The 14,383-nt window shown below is 42.8% G+C and overlaps 1 non-coding gene across 1 annotated transcript; it reads left to right on the top strand.

Moving 5' to 3' along the window:
* The first annotated feature begins 13,903 nt into the window (after positions 1 to 13,903).
* On the top strand, positions 13,904 to 14,009 carry LOC142169307 (small nucleolar RNA R71). The gene has a single exon (XR_012699015.1). It is a non-coding gene; the product is annotated as a small nucleolar RNA R71 (small nucleolar RNA).
* The last annotated feature ends 374 nt before the right edge of the window (positions 14,010 to 14,383 follow it).

The following is a 14,383-nucleotide window of genomic DNA, read 5'->3' as shown; positions in this document are numbered from 1 at the left end:
ACCCCCAAACTCCATCACACACGCACGAAGCATATCCTCTAATATTTGAATAGTGCACTCGAACTGTCCGTCCGTCTGAGGGTGAAATGTTGTGCTCAACTCCACTCGAGTACCCAACTCATGCTGCACGGCCCTCCAGAACCGTGATGTATACTGCGTACCCTGGTCAGAGATGATAGATACCGGTACGCCATGAAGCATGACGATCTCGCGGATATACACTCGAGCCAGCAGCTCGGAAGAATAGTTAGTCATCACAGGAATGAAATGAGTTGACTTGGTCAGCCGGTCCACAATCACCCAAACTGCATCAAACTTCTGCAGAGTTCGTGGAAGCCCAACAACGAAGTCCATAGTGATCCCCTCCTATTTCCACTCCGAAATCTCTAACTTTTGAAGCAACCCACCTGGTCGTTGATGCTCATACTTCACCTACTGGCAATTTAGGTACCGAGCTACATACTCCACTATGTCCTTCTTCATTCTCCTTCACCAGTAATGTTGTCTCAAGTCTCGATACATCTTCGCGGCACCCGGATGAATAGAATATCGTGAATTGTGAGCCTCATGGAGAATCAACTCACGCAAACCATCTACATTGGGCACACATAGCCTGCCCTGCATCCTCAATGCACCATCATCCCCAATAGTGACCTCCTTAGCATCACCGTGCTGGACCGTGTCTTTAAGGACAAGTAGATGGGGGTCCTCATACTGACGCTCCCTGATACAATCATAAAGAGAAGACCTAGAAACCACACAAGTCAATACTCGACTCGGCTTGAAAATATCCAATCTAACAAACTGACTAGCTAAGGCTTGAACATCCAATGCCAATGGCCTCTCTGCTGCTGGAAGATATGCTAAGCTCCCCAAGCTCTCCGTCCGGCGACTCAAGGCATCGGCCACCATATTGGCCTTCCCGGAATGGTACAAAATGGTGATATCATAATCCTTAAGAAGCTCCAACCACCTCCGCTGACGCAAGTTAAGATCCTTCTGCTTAAACAGATGCTGGAAACTCCGATGATCCGTGTAAATCTCACAATGGACATCGTACAAATAGTGCCGCCAAATCTTCAAGGCGTGAACAATAGCTGCTAACTCCAGATCGTGGACAAGATAGTTCTTCTCATAGGTCTTCAACTGGCGTGAAGCATAAGAAATCACTCTACCCTCCTGCATCAGAACACACCCAATGCCAATCCGTGAGGCATCACAATACACTATGTAGGACCCAGAAGTTGATGGCAGAACGAGAAATGGAGTCGTGGTCAAAGCAATATTGAGCTTCTGAAATCTCTCCTCGCACTCATCCGACCACCTGAATAGAGCACTCTTTTGGGTTAATTTGGCCAAGGGCGATGCAATAGATAAAAAAACCCTCCACAAAGTGACGGCAATAGCATGCCAAACAAAGAAAGCTCCTAATCTCCATGGTTGAGGACGGTCTGGGCTAACTCTGCACCGCCTCTATCTTCTTTGAATCCACCTGAATACCCTCACTAGACACCACGTGTCCTAAGAACGCCATTGAACTAAGCCAAAACTCACACTTGGAGAACTTTGCATAATGCTTCTCCCCCCTGAATCGCTGTAACACAATCCTTAGATGTTGGGCATGCTCCTCCTGGCTACGAGAGTACACCAGGATATCATCAATGAATACAATGATGAAAGATTCCAAATACGGATGAAACACAATGTTCATCAGATGCATGAACATTGCTGGGATGTTAGTCAGCCCAAAAGACATCACAAGGAACTCATAATGGCCATATAGGGTCCTGAAAGCTTTCTTAAGAATATCTAAGTCCCGAATCTTCAGCTGGTGATACCCTGAACTCAGATCAATCTTGTAGAACACCATCGCTCCTTGAAGCTGGTCAAACAAATTATCAATACGCTGCAAAGAAACTTGTTCTTAACTGTGACCTTGTTCAACTGTCTGTAATCAATGTACATTCTCATAGTACCATCCTTCTTCTTTACAAATAGAACTGCTGCACCCCAAGGTGACACACTAGGCCGAATAAACCCCTTATCAAGGAGTTCCTGAAGCTGCTCTTTCAATTCCTTCAACTCAACCAGTGCCATACGGTACGGTGGAATAGAAATGGGCTGAGTTCCCGGCACCAAATCGATATCGAAGTCAATATCCCTGTCGGGCGGCATGCCCGGGAGGTCTGCAGGAAACACATCCAAAAAATCACGCACCAACGGAACATAAACAATGGCAGGAGCCTCTGCACTAACATCCCTCACAAAGGCCAGATAAGATAGACAACCTTTCTCAACCATCTGCTGAGCTTTCAAGTATGAAATCACTCTGCTGGGAACATAGTCTATAGAACCGATCCACTCAACCCTTAGCAACCCCGGCATCACTAATGCCACGGTCTTAGCGTGACAATCTAGAACAACATGATATGGAGATAGCCAATCCATACCGAATATCATGTCAAAATCAACCATACTAAGCAACAAGAGATCCACTATAGTCTCCAGACTCCCAATAGTCACCACACATGACCAATATACATGGTCCACAATGATAGTTTCGCCCACTGGAGTGAACACATGAACAGACAAAACTAGGGACTCACGGGGCATATCCAGATAATGAGCGAAATATGAGGACACATAAGAATAAGTGGAACCAGGGTCAAAGAATACAGAGGCATCTCTGTGGCAAACTAAGACAATACCTGTAATCACAGAATCTGAAGCAATGGCATCTGGTATGGCAGGAAGGGCATAGAAATAGGCCTGGCCACCCCCTGATCTGCCTCCCCCTCTCGGGCGACCCCTAGCTGACTGAGTCCCACCTCGAGCTGGCTGGACGGGTGGTGGAGCTGTTGGTGCTGGTGCCATTAGCCGAGTACTCTGCTGTGGAGCCCTACTAAACAACCTAGGGCAATCTCTCTTGATGTGACCAAAATCTCCACACTCAAAACAACCCCTCCTCTGACGGAACTGCTGCTCCTGGTGCCTAGAGGAACTACCCGTGGAAACCTGAGCTGACAAGGCCTGGTGAGAACTCTGTGACGGTAGTGCACTGAATGACGACTGGCATTGCTGATGACTGTGTGACCCGTGGCCAGATGATGCACTATGGTGAACTGGGCGAGCCGTCTGAGCATGTCTGAAAGGACGACCTCTACGGTGATGGAACTACCCCAGAAGGAACATGGCCTCTTGGCCTCCCTCTCAACCCGCCCTCTTGGCCTCCTTCTCAACCCGCTCCTGGTTGCGAACCATCTCAATCTGACGAGCAATGTCGACAACCTCATAAAAATAGCACCAGACACTTTCTCTCTGGTCATAAGCAATCGCAGCTGAAAAGTGAGGCCATCTATAAACCTCCTGATCCTCTCCCTGTCTGTGGGAACCAACCAGATAGCTTGACGAGCCAACTCCGAGAATCGCATCTCATACTACATCACAGACATATCTCCCTGACAAAGCTGCTCAAACTGTTTGCGCAGCTCCTCTCTGCACGACTGAGGCACAAACTTCTCCAGAAAAACAATGGAGAACTGCTGCCAGGTAAGGGGCACTGCGCTGACCGACCTATGCCTCTCGTAAGCCTCCCACCAACTGAATGCATTCCCGGAGAACTAAAAGGTAGTGAACGAGACCCCACTGGTCTCTAGAATACCTGTTATATGGAGTATCCTCTGACACATGTTCAAGAAACCCTATGCATTCTCTCCCTCTGCACCACTAAAAGATGGAGGCTGGAGTCTCCCAAACCTCTCCAATCGATGCTGCTCATCATCAGGCATGACAGGTACCACATAGTCCTAAGCAGCTGCAACCGGTTGGGCTGGTGGTTCCCCCGGTATCTGGAATCCCTATACCACTCTAGCGTGCGGGTGACGGGAGTCTGAGTACCTCCATCGGCCTAAGAAGTAGCTGCTGCGGCCAGAACAGAGACCGCCTGAGCAAGACTAGTACACGCAGTCAGAATCTGAGCTAAGGCCTCCTGAAGGCCTGGAATCACAATATGCACAGGTGGTGCCTGATCTGGTGCATCAACAACTGGAATCTGGTCCTGATATGGGGAAACTGGTGGATCTGCAGTTACTGCCCCAGCTGCTGTGCGGGCTGCACCTCTGCCCCTACCGCGGCCTCGGCCTCTCGCGGCCCTGGCTGGTGGTACTGGTGGTTGTCCATCTATATGAGAATGAAATAACAAATGTTTATTTACTAGAATCAACAGATTTGCACGACAAGAATTCAAGAATGTGAAGTTTACTAAGGATTCGGCAGCCTCTCAAAGATAAGCATATACGTCTCTGTACCGATCCGCAAGACTACTAAACCTGCTCATGACTCGTGAAACCTATGTAACCTAGGCTCTAATACCAACTTGTCACGATCCAAAACCTAACCCGTTGTGATGGCACCTATCGTGGTACTAGGCAAGCCAACCTTTCCAAAAACACTTTCAAAATTCAATAGAAATGATTTAAGACATTTAAAATAACCGGAGTTTTTCATAAAATGGAGGTAAAACCCAATTAAAACATAAGTACGGGAAAATAGCCTGACATCAGGGTGTCACCGAATCATGAGCATCTAAATATCTAGTCTAATACAAATAGTGTCTGAATGTCAATACTGAAAAGAAAGAAAACATAGAAGGAGAGACAACGTATGCGGACGCCGGTAGCAACCTCGTAGTCTCAGGTACTCGATCACGCACGAACTCAACGACCTCCGTGATCAAACACACCGGGATCTACACATGAAGTGTAGGGTGTAGCATGAGTACAACCAACTCAGCAAGTAACAGAAATAAATAAAGAACTTAGAAGGTAGTGACGAGCTATACAAATACAGTTCATTTTCAATAATTCCAGCCAAGAATATACATGCTTTCAAATCAGGTAGTTCAAGTCAAATAAGTTTTTACAGTTACAGTGCAAGTAATCTGGATATAGAATCTTTCTGAAATTTCAAAACAATGACAGATAGCAACTAAGTGCATCAACAAATGGAAAACAGGTATAACCTCTCAGGGCAACAAACACTCGACTCGTCATAACAACTCAATCGCTTGGCTCTCAGCCATCACTACTGACACTCAATAAGCACCTACGCTTACTGGGGGTGTGCAGACTCCAGAGGGGCTCCTTTCAGCCCAAGCGCTAAAATCCGCATGGATAACTCACGTGTTGCACGGACAACTCACGTGCTATTGTAACAATATGTGGAACTGCACGGACAACTCACGTGATGCACGAATAACTCACATGCCATAGTATCAGTACCTCACAGACAGGTCCTCGACCTCACTCAGTCATCAACCTCTCTAGTCTCTCGGGCTCTCGAAAATCACAAAGATCAACAAAAACAAAGGTAGCATAGTGTATCAACAAAATCAAGAAAAGGCTGAGATATGATATGCAAGTGAAACCATGACTGAGTACAAGACAGCAGTTAGCAAGTAATTCAATAAGTATACGACCATTGCAGGTCCCAACAGTGATATCATATGGCCTAAGCATGGTTTCTAATATGAAAGGCAGTCAATTGCTCAAAGACAAGGAAAATAAGTAATAACAATGGCTATTCGACTTTACAGTCTCATGGGACAGACCAAGTAACGATCCCTCACGGTGCACGCTAGCACGCCTGTCACCTAGCATGTGCGCCACCCCAAAATATTCACATTATGCAATTCTCGGGGTTTCATACCCTCAAATCGGTCTCCAAATGTCCTAAATCTAGCCACAAGTAGAACAATACAATCAATATAGGCTAAAGGGATCAATTCCACAAGAAAAGTACTAAATTATAGCCAAAAATCTGAAATTAGCCCGAATCCGGCTCCCTGGCCCACGCCTCGAAATTCGACAAACGTCACACAACCCGAAAGCCCATTCACTCACGAGGCTAACCATACCAAATTTACTCAAATACGATAATAAAATCTCCTTCAAAACCTCAAAATTCTAACTCAAGAGCTCTTCCTCTTTTTCCCAAATTTCTCACCCTACGTCACAAATTAGATGATAAAATTAAAGATGAAATCATGGGATTTAACCAAAACCAAGTAAGAATCACTTACCCCAATCAACTCCACAAAAATCCCTTCAAGAACCTCCCAATTCCGTGTTCTCTAGCTCAAAATATGCAAAAATGAGTTCAAACCCTCGTTTTTGAAATTAATACTTCTTGCCCAGATATCCTTCATCGCGGTCGCGGAACATTCCTCGCGATCGTGAAGCATAACTATGCTGCCCCACATTTTTACCCTATGCAATCGTGGAATAACCCACGTGATCGCAGATCATTGCCTCTCATACCGACGCGATCGCATCCTGCCTCACGCGATCGCGTAGAGAATGGGCCATGCCTCCCCTCCTGCTCAAATCCTTCTACGCGAACGCGACCTTAGCCACACATTCGCGAAGCACAACTTCGCACCCATACGCGATCGTGTTCCTAACTATGCGATCACATAGAACAAACTTACCTCTGCCATGAATAAGATTACGATCGCGAATGAATCCCTACGATCGCGTACAACGAAACCAGAACCTGCTGCAACGAGACTTCAGCTATCAAGCCAGGTCCAAAAATGATTCGTTAACCACCCGAAACTCACCCGAGGCCCCCGGGACATCAACCAAACATACCAACACATCCCAAAACATCATACGAACTTATTCGAGCCTAAAGAACTTCTAAACTTTCAAATTCCACAAACGACGCCGAAACCTACCTAACCACGTCCGATTGAACTAAAATTTTGCACACAAGTCATATTCCATATTACGGACCTACTCCAACTTTCAGAATCAGAATTCGGCCCCGATATCAAAAAGTCAACCCTCCAGTCAAACTTTCCAAAAATTCGACTTTCACCATTTCAAGCTTAAATTAGCTACAGACCTCAAATTCACAAGCCGAACACGCTCCTAAGTCAAAAATAACCCAACAGAGCTAACGGAACCAACAAAACTCCATTCCGAAGTTGTCTTCATACACTTCCGACTACGGTCAAAATCCTAAGACTTAAACCTCTATTTAGGGACTAAGTGTCCTAAAACACTTCAAAAACTAAAATGAAACCTCCCGGCAAGTCACAATAGCAGAAATAGATATGGGAGAAGCAGTAAATAGGGGATCGGGGCTAATGTACTCAAAACGACCGGCCAGGTCGTTACACCATGCAACCGAACAATCTCCTAAATGTAGATCTAGGCCAATCTCTCTGAAGAATACGTAGTCAATACCAAAATGAAGTGTGCCGACTTGGTCAACCTGTCGACAATGACCCAAACTAAATCAAACTTCCTCAAGGTCCGTGGCAACCCAACTACGAAGTCCATAGTGATGCTCTCCCATTTCCACTCAGGTATAGCCATCTGCTGAAGTAGGACACCTGGCCTCTGGTGTTCATACTTAACCTGCTGGAAATTTATGCACCTCACTACATACTCAACTATGTCCTTATTCATCCGTTGACACCAATAATGCTACCTCACGTCGTGATACTTCTTTGTAGCACCTGGATAAATAGAATACCGAGAATTGTGTGCCTCCTCTAGAATTGTCTCCTTCAAGCCATCAACATTAGGAACACATCACAGAACACCATCCTCACTAATAATAACCTCCTTGGAACAACCCTGTAGTACCGTCTCTCTGAGAACCAACAAGTGCAGATCGTCGTATAGATGAGCCTTGATCTACTCGAATAATGAAGACTGAGCGACGACGCATGCAAGAACTCGGATAGGCTCTAAAATATCAAACCTCACAAGTCTGTTAGCCAAGGACGGAATGTATAAAACTAATGGCCTCTCCTCTATTGAAATGAATGCCAAACTACCCATACTCTTCGCCTTTTTGCTCAAGGCATCCGTAACCACATTCGCCTTGCCCGGATGATAAAGGATGGTAATATCATAATCTTTTAGTAACTCAAGCCACCTGCGATGCCTAAATTTTAGATCCCTCTGCTTGAACAAATGCTGAAAGCTACGATGATCGGTGTAAACCTCATAGGACACCCCATAAAAGTAATGCCTCCATATCTTGAGAGCATGAACTATCGCGGCCAACTCCAAATCGTGTACGGGGTAATTCATCTCGTAGGGCTTCAGCTGACGTGAAGCATATGCAATCACTCGCCCCTCCTGCATCAATACACAACCCAAACCAATACGTGAAGCGACGCAATACATAGTATGCATCCCTGAAATGGAAGGCAATACTAATATCGATGCTGAAGTAAATGCGGTCTTGAGCTTCTGAAATCTCGCCTCGCAATCATTGGACCATCAGAATGGAGCACCCTTCTGGGTCAATCTAGTCAAAGGTGCTACAATAGATGAGAAACCCTCCACAAACCGACGATAATAACCTGCTAAACCCAAGAAGCTCCTGATCTCGGTCACTGTGGTAGGACGAGGCCAACTCTGAACTACCTCGATCTTTCTGGGATCTACCTTAATACCCTCAACATGCCCCAAGAATGCCATAGAATCTAATCAGAACTCACACTTTGAGAACTTAGCATATAGCTTATGTTCCCGCAAGGTCTGAAGCACCACTCTCAAATGTTGCTCGTGCTCCTCCATGCTACGTGAGTAGATCAATATGTCATCAATGAAGACAATGAAAAATGAGTCAATATATGTCCTGATTACCCGGTTCATCAATCCATAAATGCCGCTGGAGCGTTAGTCAACCCAAAGGACATCACTAGGAACTCATAGTGGCCATATCTAGTCCTTAAAGCTGTCTTCGAAACATACGAATCACGAATCTTCAATTGATGATACCCTAATCTCAAGTCGATCTTAGAGAACATCCTGGCACCTTGCAACTAGTCAAACAAATTATCAATATGCGGCAATGGGTACTTGTTCGTAATGTTCACTTTGTTCAACTGGTGGTAATCAATTCACATCCGCATAGTCCCATCTTTCTTCTTCACGAATAACACCGGTTGTACCCCAAGGCGACACACTCGGTCTGACAAACCCCTTTGCTAACAACTCCTCAAGATGTTCTTCCAACTACTTCAACTTTTTCGGAGCCATACAGTACGATGGGATAGAGATAGGCTGGGTACATGGAGCCAAATCAACACAAAAATCGATATCACGATTTGGTGGCATGCCTGGTAGATCAGAAGGAAGCACATCAAAGAACTCCCAGAACACGAGCACTAAATCAATCGCCGGAGTCTCTGTAGTAGTATCAAGAACATTAGCTAGATAAGCCAAGCAACCCTTCTCGACTATGTGTCGAGCCTTTAGAAAACAGATAACCTAACTAGATGCACTGAGAGGCGAACCCTTCCACTCCAATACTGGTAACTCTGGCATCGCCAAGGTAACCGTCTTGGCATGGCAATCAAGGATGGCATGATATGGAGACAACCAATCCATGCCCAGGATGACTGACGAGCTCGAAACACACACTTAAATTATGCTCGCTAATCAAATATAGTATAGCATAATATTGTATCCACATGGATTGGATTTAAATATTATTCTCGTAGTTTCTAGCTTTATTAATATCCAAGATGATTAACAATTGAGATTTATATGATTTCTAACTAAAATTAACTAAGAGTCTAAAGGTATTGACTAATGACAATTGAAACAAGGAATAAGCAAAGAAAGTTATCAGTGGGAGAAAATAGGGTTCTGATAGGATAGGTGCAAGATAATTGTTCGGGATCTAACTCTAGATAATTCACTTCTAATGTTCAAGTGAGTCTCTCGAATTCATTCAATTATTAGTTCAGGCATTTAGTAGAAACTCCTCTCTCGATTAAGTCTCAGCCTCACGAGATGAACCAATTTAAGCTTTGTGAAGATATGCAAGAATGTGTAGTGGATTGATCTTTAGGAAAACCTCTTTCGATTATTCTCCCAACTAGGTTTAATCAATGATTCAACTAGCCTCTTTCGATTACTTAGAAGAATCTATGAACTCAACCAACAATGTAATGCAAAGATATTACAAGTTATGTCTCTCTCGATTACATGAACAAGTGAATATAGATGCAACAATTAATTCATTAAAAAATGATGCAATACATAAAACTAGAGTTATAATCCATAAACAATCATAAATACACCAAATCCATCAAACCCTAAAAAGAACTACTCCATAATCATGGAGAAATTCATCACAAATATAATTAAAGTATAGGAAAACATAGATTCGATCCAAACTTGGGTCTTGAATGAGGAAGATGATGACATCCTTGTGCTTGTGTTCTTCGAACTCCTCCTTAGCTTCCTTAGGTCAAACGTATGTCAAAAGTCTAGAAAATAATATTTTTCCATGTATTTATACCAAGTAGGGTCGGGCCCAGACGAAACCTCCCTTTCCCAGCCGAAACAGGAAAACTTGCAAACTTATTACTTTTCACGCATCGCATTATGCTACTCAGGGTGCGTAGCATTAGTGCAATTTTCTTGTTTGTAAACTTTATGAACTCAGCTTGTCTCACAAAATTTTGTACTAATGCTACGTACAATGCGACGCACTATGCCTAGCATTAGTGTATTTTTCTGTCATACCCAAACATTACAAGTCTCTGAACTTCTCAAATTTTTAACGCACATTTGCGCTGATGTGTCACACAGTGCTACGCATGGTGTGTTGCATTAGTACATTTCCTCAGAGTGTTGCTTCTTCCTTGATTTTTGAGGTCCATGAGTGATCCTCGACCCCCAAACACGATCCTGGCTTAATCCCTTGGGCTTTTACTCAGACTTCAAAGCTCCAATTATTTGATTTAGCTCCACAACATATACATAACTCGGAATCATTCCTACAAGGCATAAAATACGCAATAAGTGCAAAATCCTACCAATTAAATCTCAAAACAGGTAAAGTACAGTGAATTAAAGTGTAATAAGCGACTAAAACACGATACTATAGCCTACCATCAACACCCCACATTTAAACCATTGCTCGTCCTCGAGCAATCAAACTACACTTCATATAGACACGGCCATTTTAAACAACTCTCCTAACTCATCATACCAAGAATATTTAGAACAGACTAAGCACCCTAACGTAACATCCTTGCCTCAAGATTTGACTCAAAAGCACCACACATTTTTTACAACCTACTCACTTACTCTAAAACAGAGGTCAACGGCATTACATTTCTTTCATGAATCAAGTGCCCTCACACAACAATAGAGAGTAGTTCCACATATAATGAAATTTAAGAACAATCAGAAACTCTTATTTTTTCACAATCATACACTTCTTCTTTTTTTCTTATTCAATTCAAGTGGCTCTTACTTTTTCAAAATAGTACAACATTCTCTTTATTTCAATAGTTCCACTCAAAAGCCAAACTAACACCCCATACTTTAACTTTTACAAAGTTCATAACAAATACAAGTGCTCACGAGAGGTACAATGTTCAAATAGGTGGTCAATTCAAACAAATGGGCAAGGCTTGTAATGCGGTTGCCAAAGAAATAGGATTATAGGCTCAAAAGGGTTAACTATGATCCATAACAATTAGGTGGGTAATAGCATATATCTGGCTCAACAACGAAATGCATATATCACTTCCAAGACTGAGTAAAACTATTATTTCGCTTTGCAAACACATGGGGCAAGTTCTAGACATAAAATGCAATGCACAGAATACACAAAACCTCACACATACATCACACATAACTCACTCAGTATTGGACTATGAAGACACTCTAGTCAAATCAGTTAAGCAAAGTTAAGATCATACAATTTAAGGTACTTATACAAGAGTAAAACACTAAGCCTAAGCATCACAACTAAATCACTTATTATTCTCAAGGCATAATAAATTCAAGAGATATTTCCATCAATTCAAATCATAGCACAAGGTTTCCTACTCTTAACAAAATTATAAACTAACTACACCCGGTTTAAACAAAACCCTTGAAAAAGAACCGCGGCACAAAGAAAAACCGAGGGGGAAATATTACACTACTTTCAAACGAAATTTTTTTTGTCTTTTTTCTTTCGACTTTAATCCCTCAAGAAACCTGTCGATGATATCCATCATCGGGAAAAATCAAAAAATTTAAAAAATTTCTCTACTCTTCAAACAAAAAACTAACATACATACATACATACATACATACAAATATCCTCCACCCCATACTTTTAAGTTGTTGCATGTCCCCATGACACACAATTAAAAAGCATAAGGTAAAGGAAACTTTCCTGAATATCTAGTAGGGATCTGAGCCGAAGTCGGGCTCCATTCCTCCCGCCCGAACTTATGCACACATCCATACAGATAGATTTTTCTCAACCTTTTTGGGGTACACAACACTTATTTTTCTCGCTCACTGCAGCCTTCTCTTTCGAGCCCTTCACTTTCCACTCAACACTTGCAGCTGGTTTTCCTTTTCGCACCCCTTTTCTATATCCATCTAGAAAATCACAGTCTCCTCACCCACTATAAGCATGAGTTTTCTCTCATGTATATCTAATATTGCTCTGCCCATCGCTAAGAATGGTCTTCCTAGGATGAGGGGTACCTCCTTGTTTTATTCCATATTCACCACTATAAAATCCAGAGGTAAATACGAACTTATCCACCCGAACTAACACATCTTCCACTATCCCCTCGGGTATTAAAGTCTTTTGGTCTGCCAGCTGCAACGATATTGGTGCAGACCTTATCTCTCCAATCTTCTTATCCAGTTTCCTATAAATAGATAGAGTAAGGAATAGTAAAACTCCCTGGATCTCCATACTTTTGTGGGAGTTTATTTTGCAATATCACGTTGTAATGCTTTGTGAGCTTGACCACTGAGGTCTCCTCTACTTCCCTCTTATTTGTAAGGATCTCTTTCAATAATTTAGCATAAGAAGGCATTTGTGAGAGAACTTCTATGAATGGTAAGTTTACACGAACTTGTTTCAGCATATCTAGAAATCTCTCAAACTGCTTGTCCAACTTTTCTCTACATAGCTTTTGAAGGAAAGGTAGCGCAGACCTATGCTTGCTCTCCTCATGTTCCTCCCTTCTCGATTTTGCTTCCTTCTTATTTTTATTAGCTTTCATTGGGCCTTTCTTCTTCTTGTCGTCATCACTTTTCAGCTGCTCCCCACTTTCTTTTTCAAGTTTCACATCTTTTTGGATAGGGGTGCGATCTTTCAACACTTGCCCACTTCTCAAGGTTACAACGTTCACTATTTCTTTGGGATTTCTTTCAGTATCAACAGGGAGAGTGCATGGAACCCTCTTAGATAATATTGTTGCAATCTGTCCCACTTGCTTCTCTAAATTTTGAATTTCTTCCCCTTGTACTTAAAATCTTTCATCAGTTTTCACAATTAAGGCCTTCATGAGATCTTTTAGACCAGGATGATTGGGTTGTTGAGGCTGGAACTGCTTCCTCGGTTGTTTCATAAAACCATGAGCTCTTTGTCCCTGAAACCTGGGTTGTTTTGTTTCCATGCATTAGCGGTTCCCCCATGTGAACTTCATGAAAAAACGGGATGCTTCTGACCCATTGCATTAAAATTATAATTTCTCACAGCATTTACTTCCTCCGTTGAGGCTTGACACTCATGAGTAGGGTGTCCTTTTCCACATATATCACAAGTTGCGTGAGGCTCATTTTGTATTGTGGCTAAGGTCAGCTTCCGTATTTCTTTAGCCATAGCATCAAGTTATGCCTGCACAGATGTAGTAGCATCAACTTAGTGAACACCAGTTGATCTTCTTCTTTCAGCACTCTTAGAGGGCCACTGATTGGCATCTTCAGATAACTCATCAAGACTTGTAATAATCTCTTCTGGAGTCTTCTTCATTAAAGGGCCTCCAATTGCATTGCTCAATGTTCTATGCGAGGTCGGTGTTAATCCATCCCAGAAGTCCTGGAGTTGCATCCAGAGTTCAATTCCACTATGTTGAAAGTTTCTAACAATCTCCTTAAACCTCTTCCATGCTTCAAAAATAGTTTCAATCTCTTTTGGCAAAAGTTATGAATTTCTCTTCTAAACTTGCCCGTCTTAGCTGAGGAGAAATATTTATCAAGAAATTTTCTGGTCATCTCATTCCATGTTCTAATCGATCCCGTGGGCAAGCTTCGAATCCACTGCTTTGCATCATCTTTGAGTGAAAAGGGGAATGACCTTAAGTACACTACATCTTGTGACACCCCATTATATTGAAAGGTGTTCATAATCTCCTCGAAGTCCATCAGATGTGTGTTTGGATTTTCATTTATCTTTCCTCTGAAAACACAGCAATTCTGAATGGTTTGAAGCAACCCTTGCTTCAACTCAAAATTGTTAGCTGCAATTGGAGGTGGTCTAAAACTTGATAAGCCTTGATTGTAGACCGGTCTGTCATAATCTCCCAGTGATCTCCCAGGCC

This window comes from Nicotiana tabacum, chromosome 14 (assembly GCF_000715075.1).
Source record: "Nicotiana tabacum cultivar K326 chromosome 14, ASM71507v2, whole genome shotgun sequence".
Lineage (NCBI taxonomy): Eukaryota > Viridiplantae > Streptophyta > Magnoliopsida > Solanales > Solanaceae > Nicotiana > Nicotiana tabacum.
Note: the sequence above shows the minus strand (reverse complement) of the source record. Positions and strands in the feature narration are given on the sequence as shown.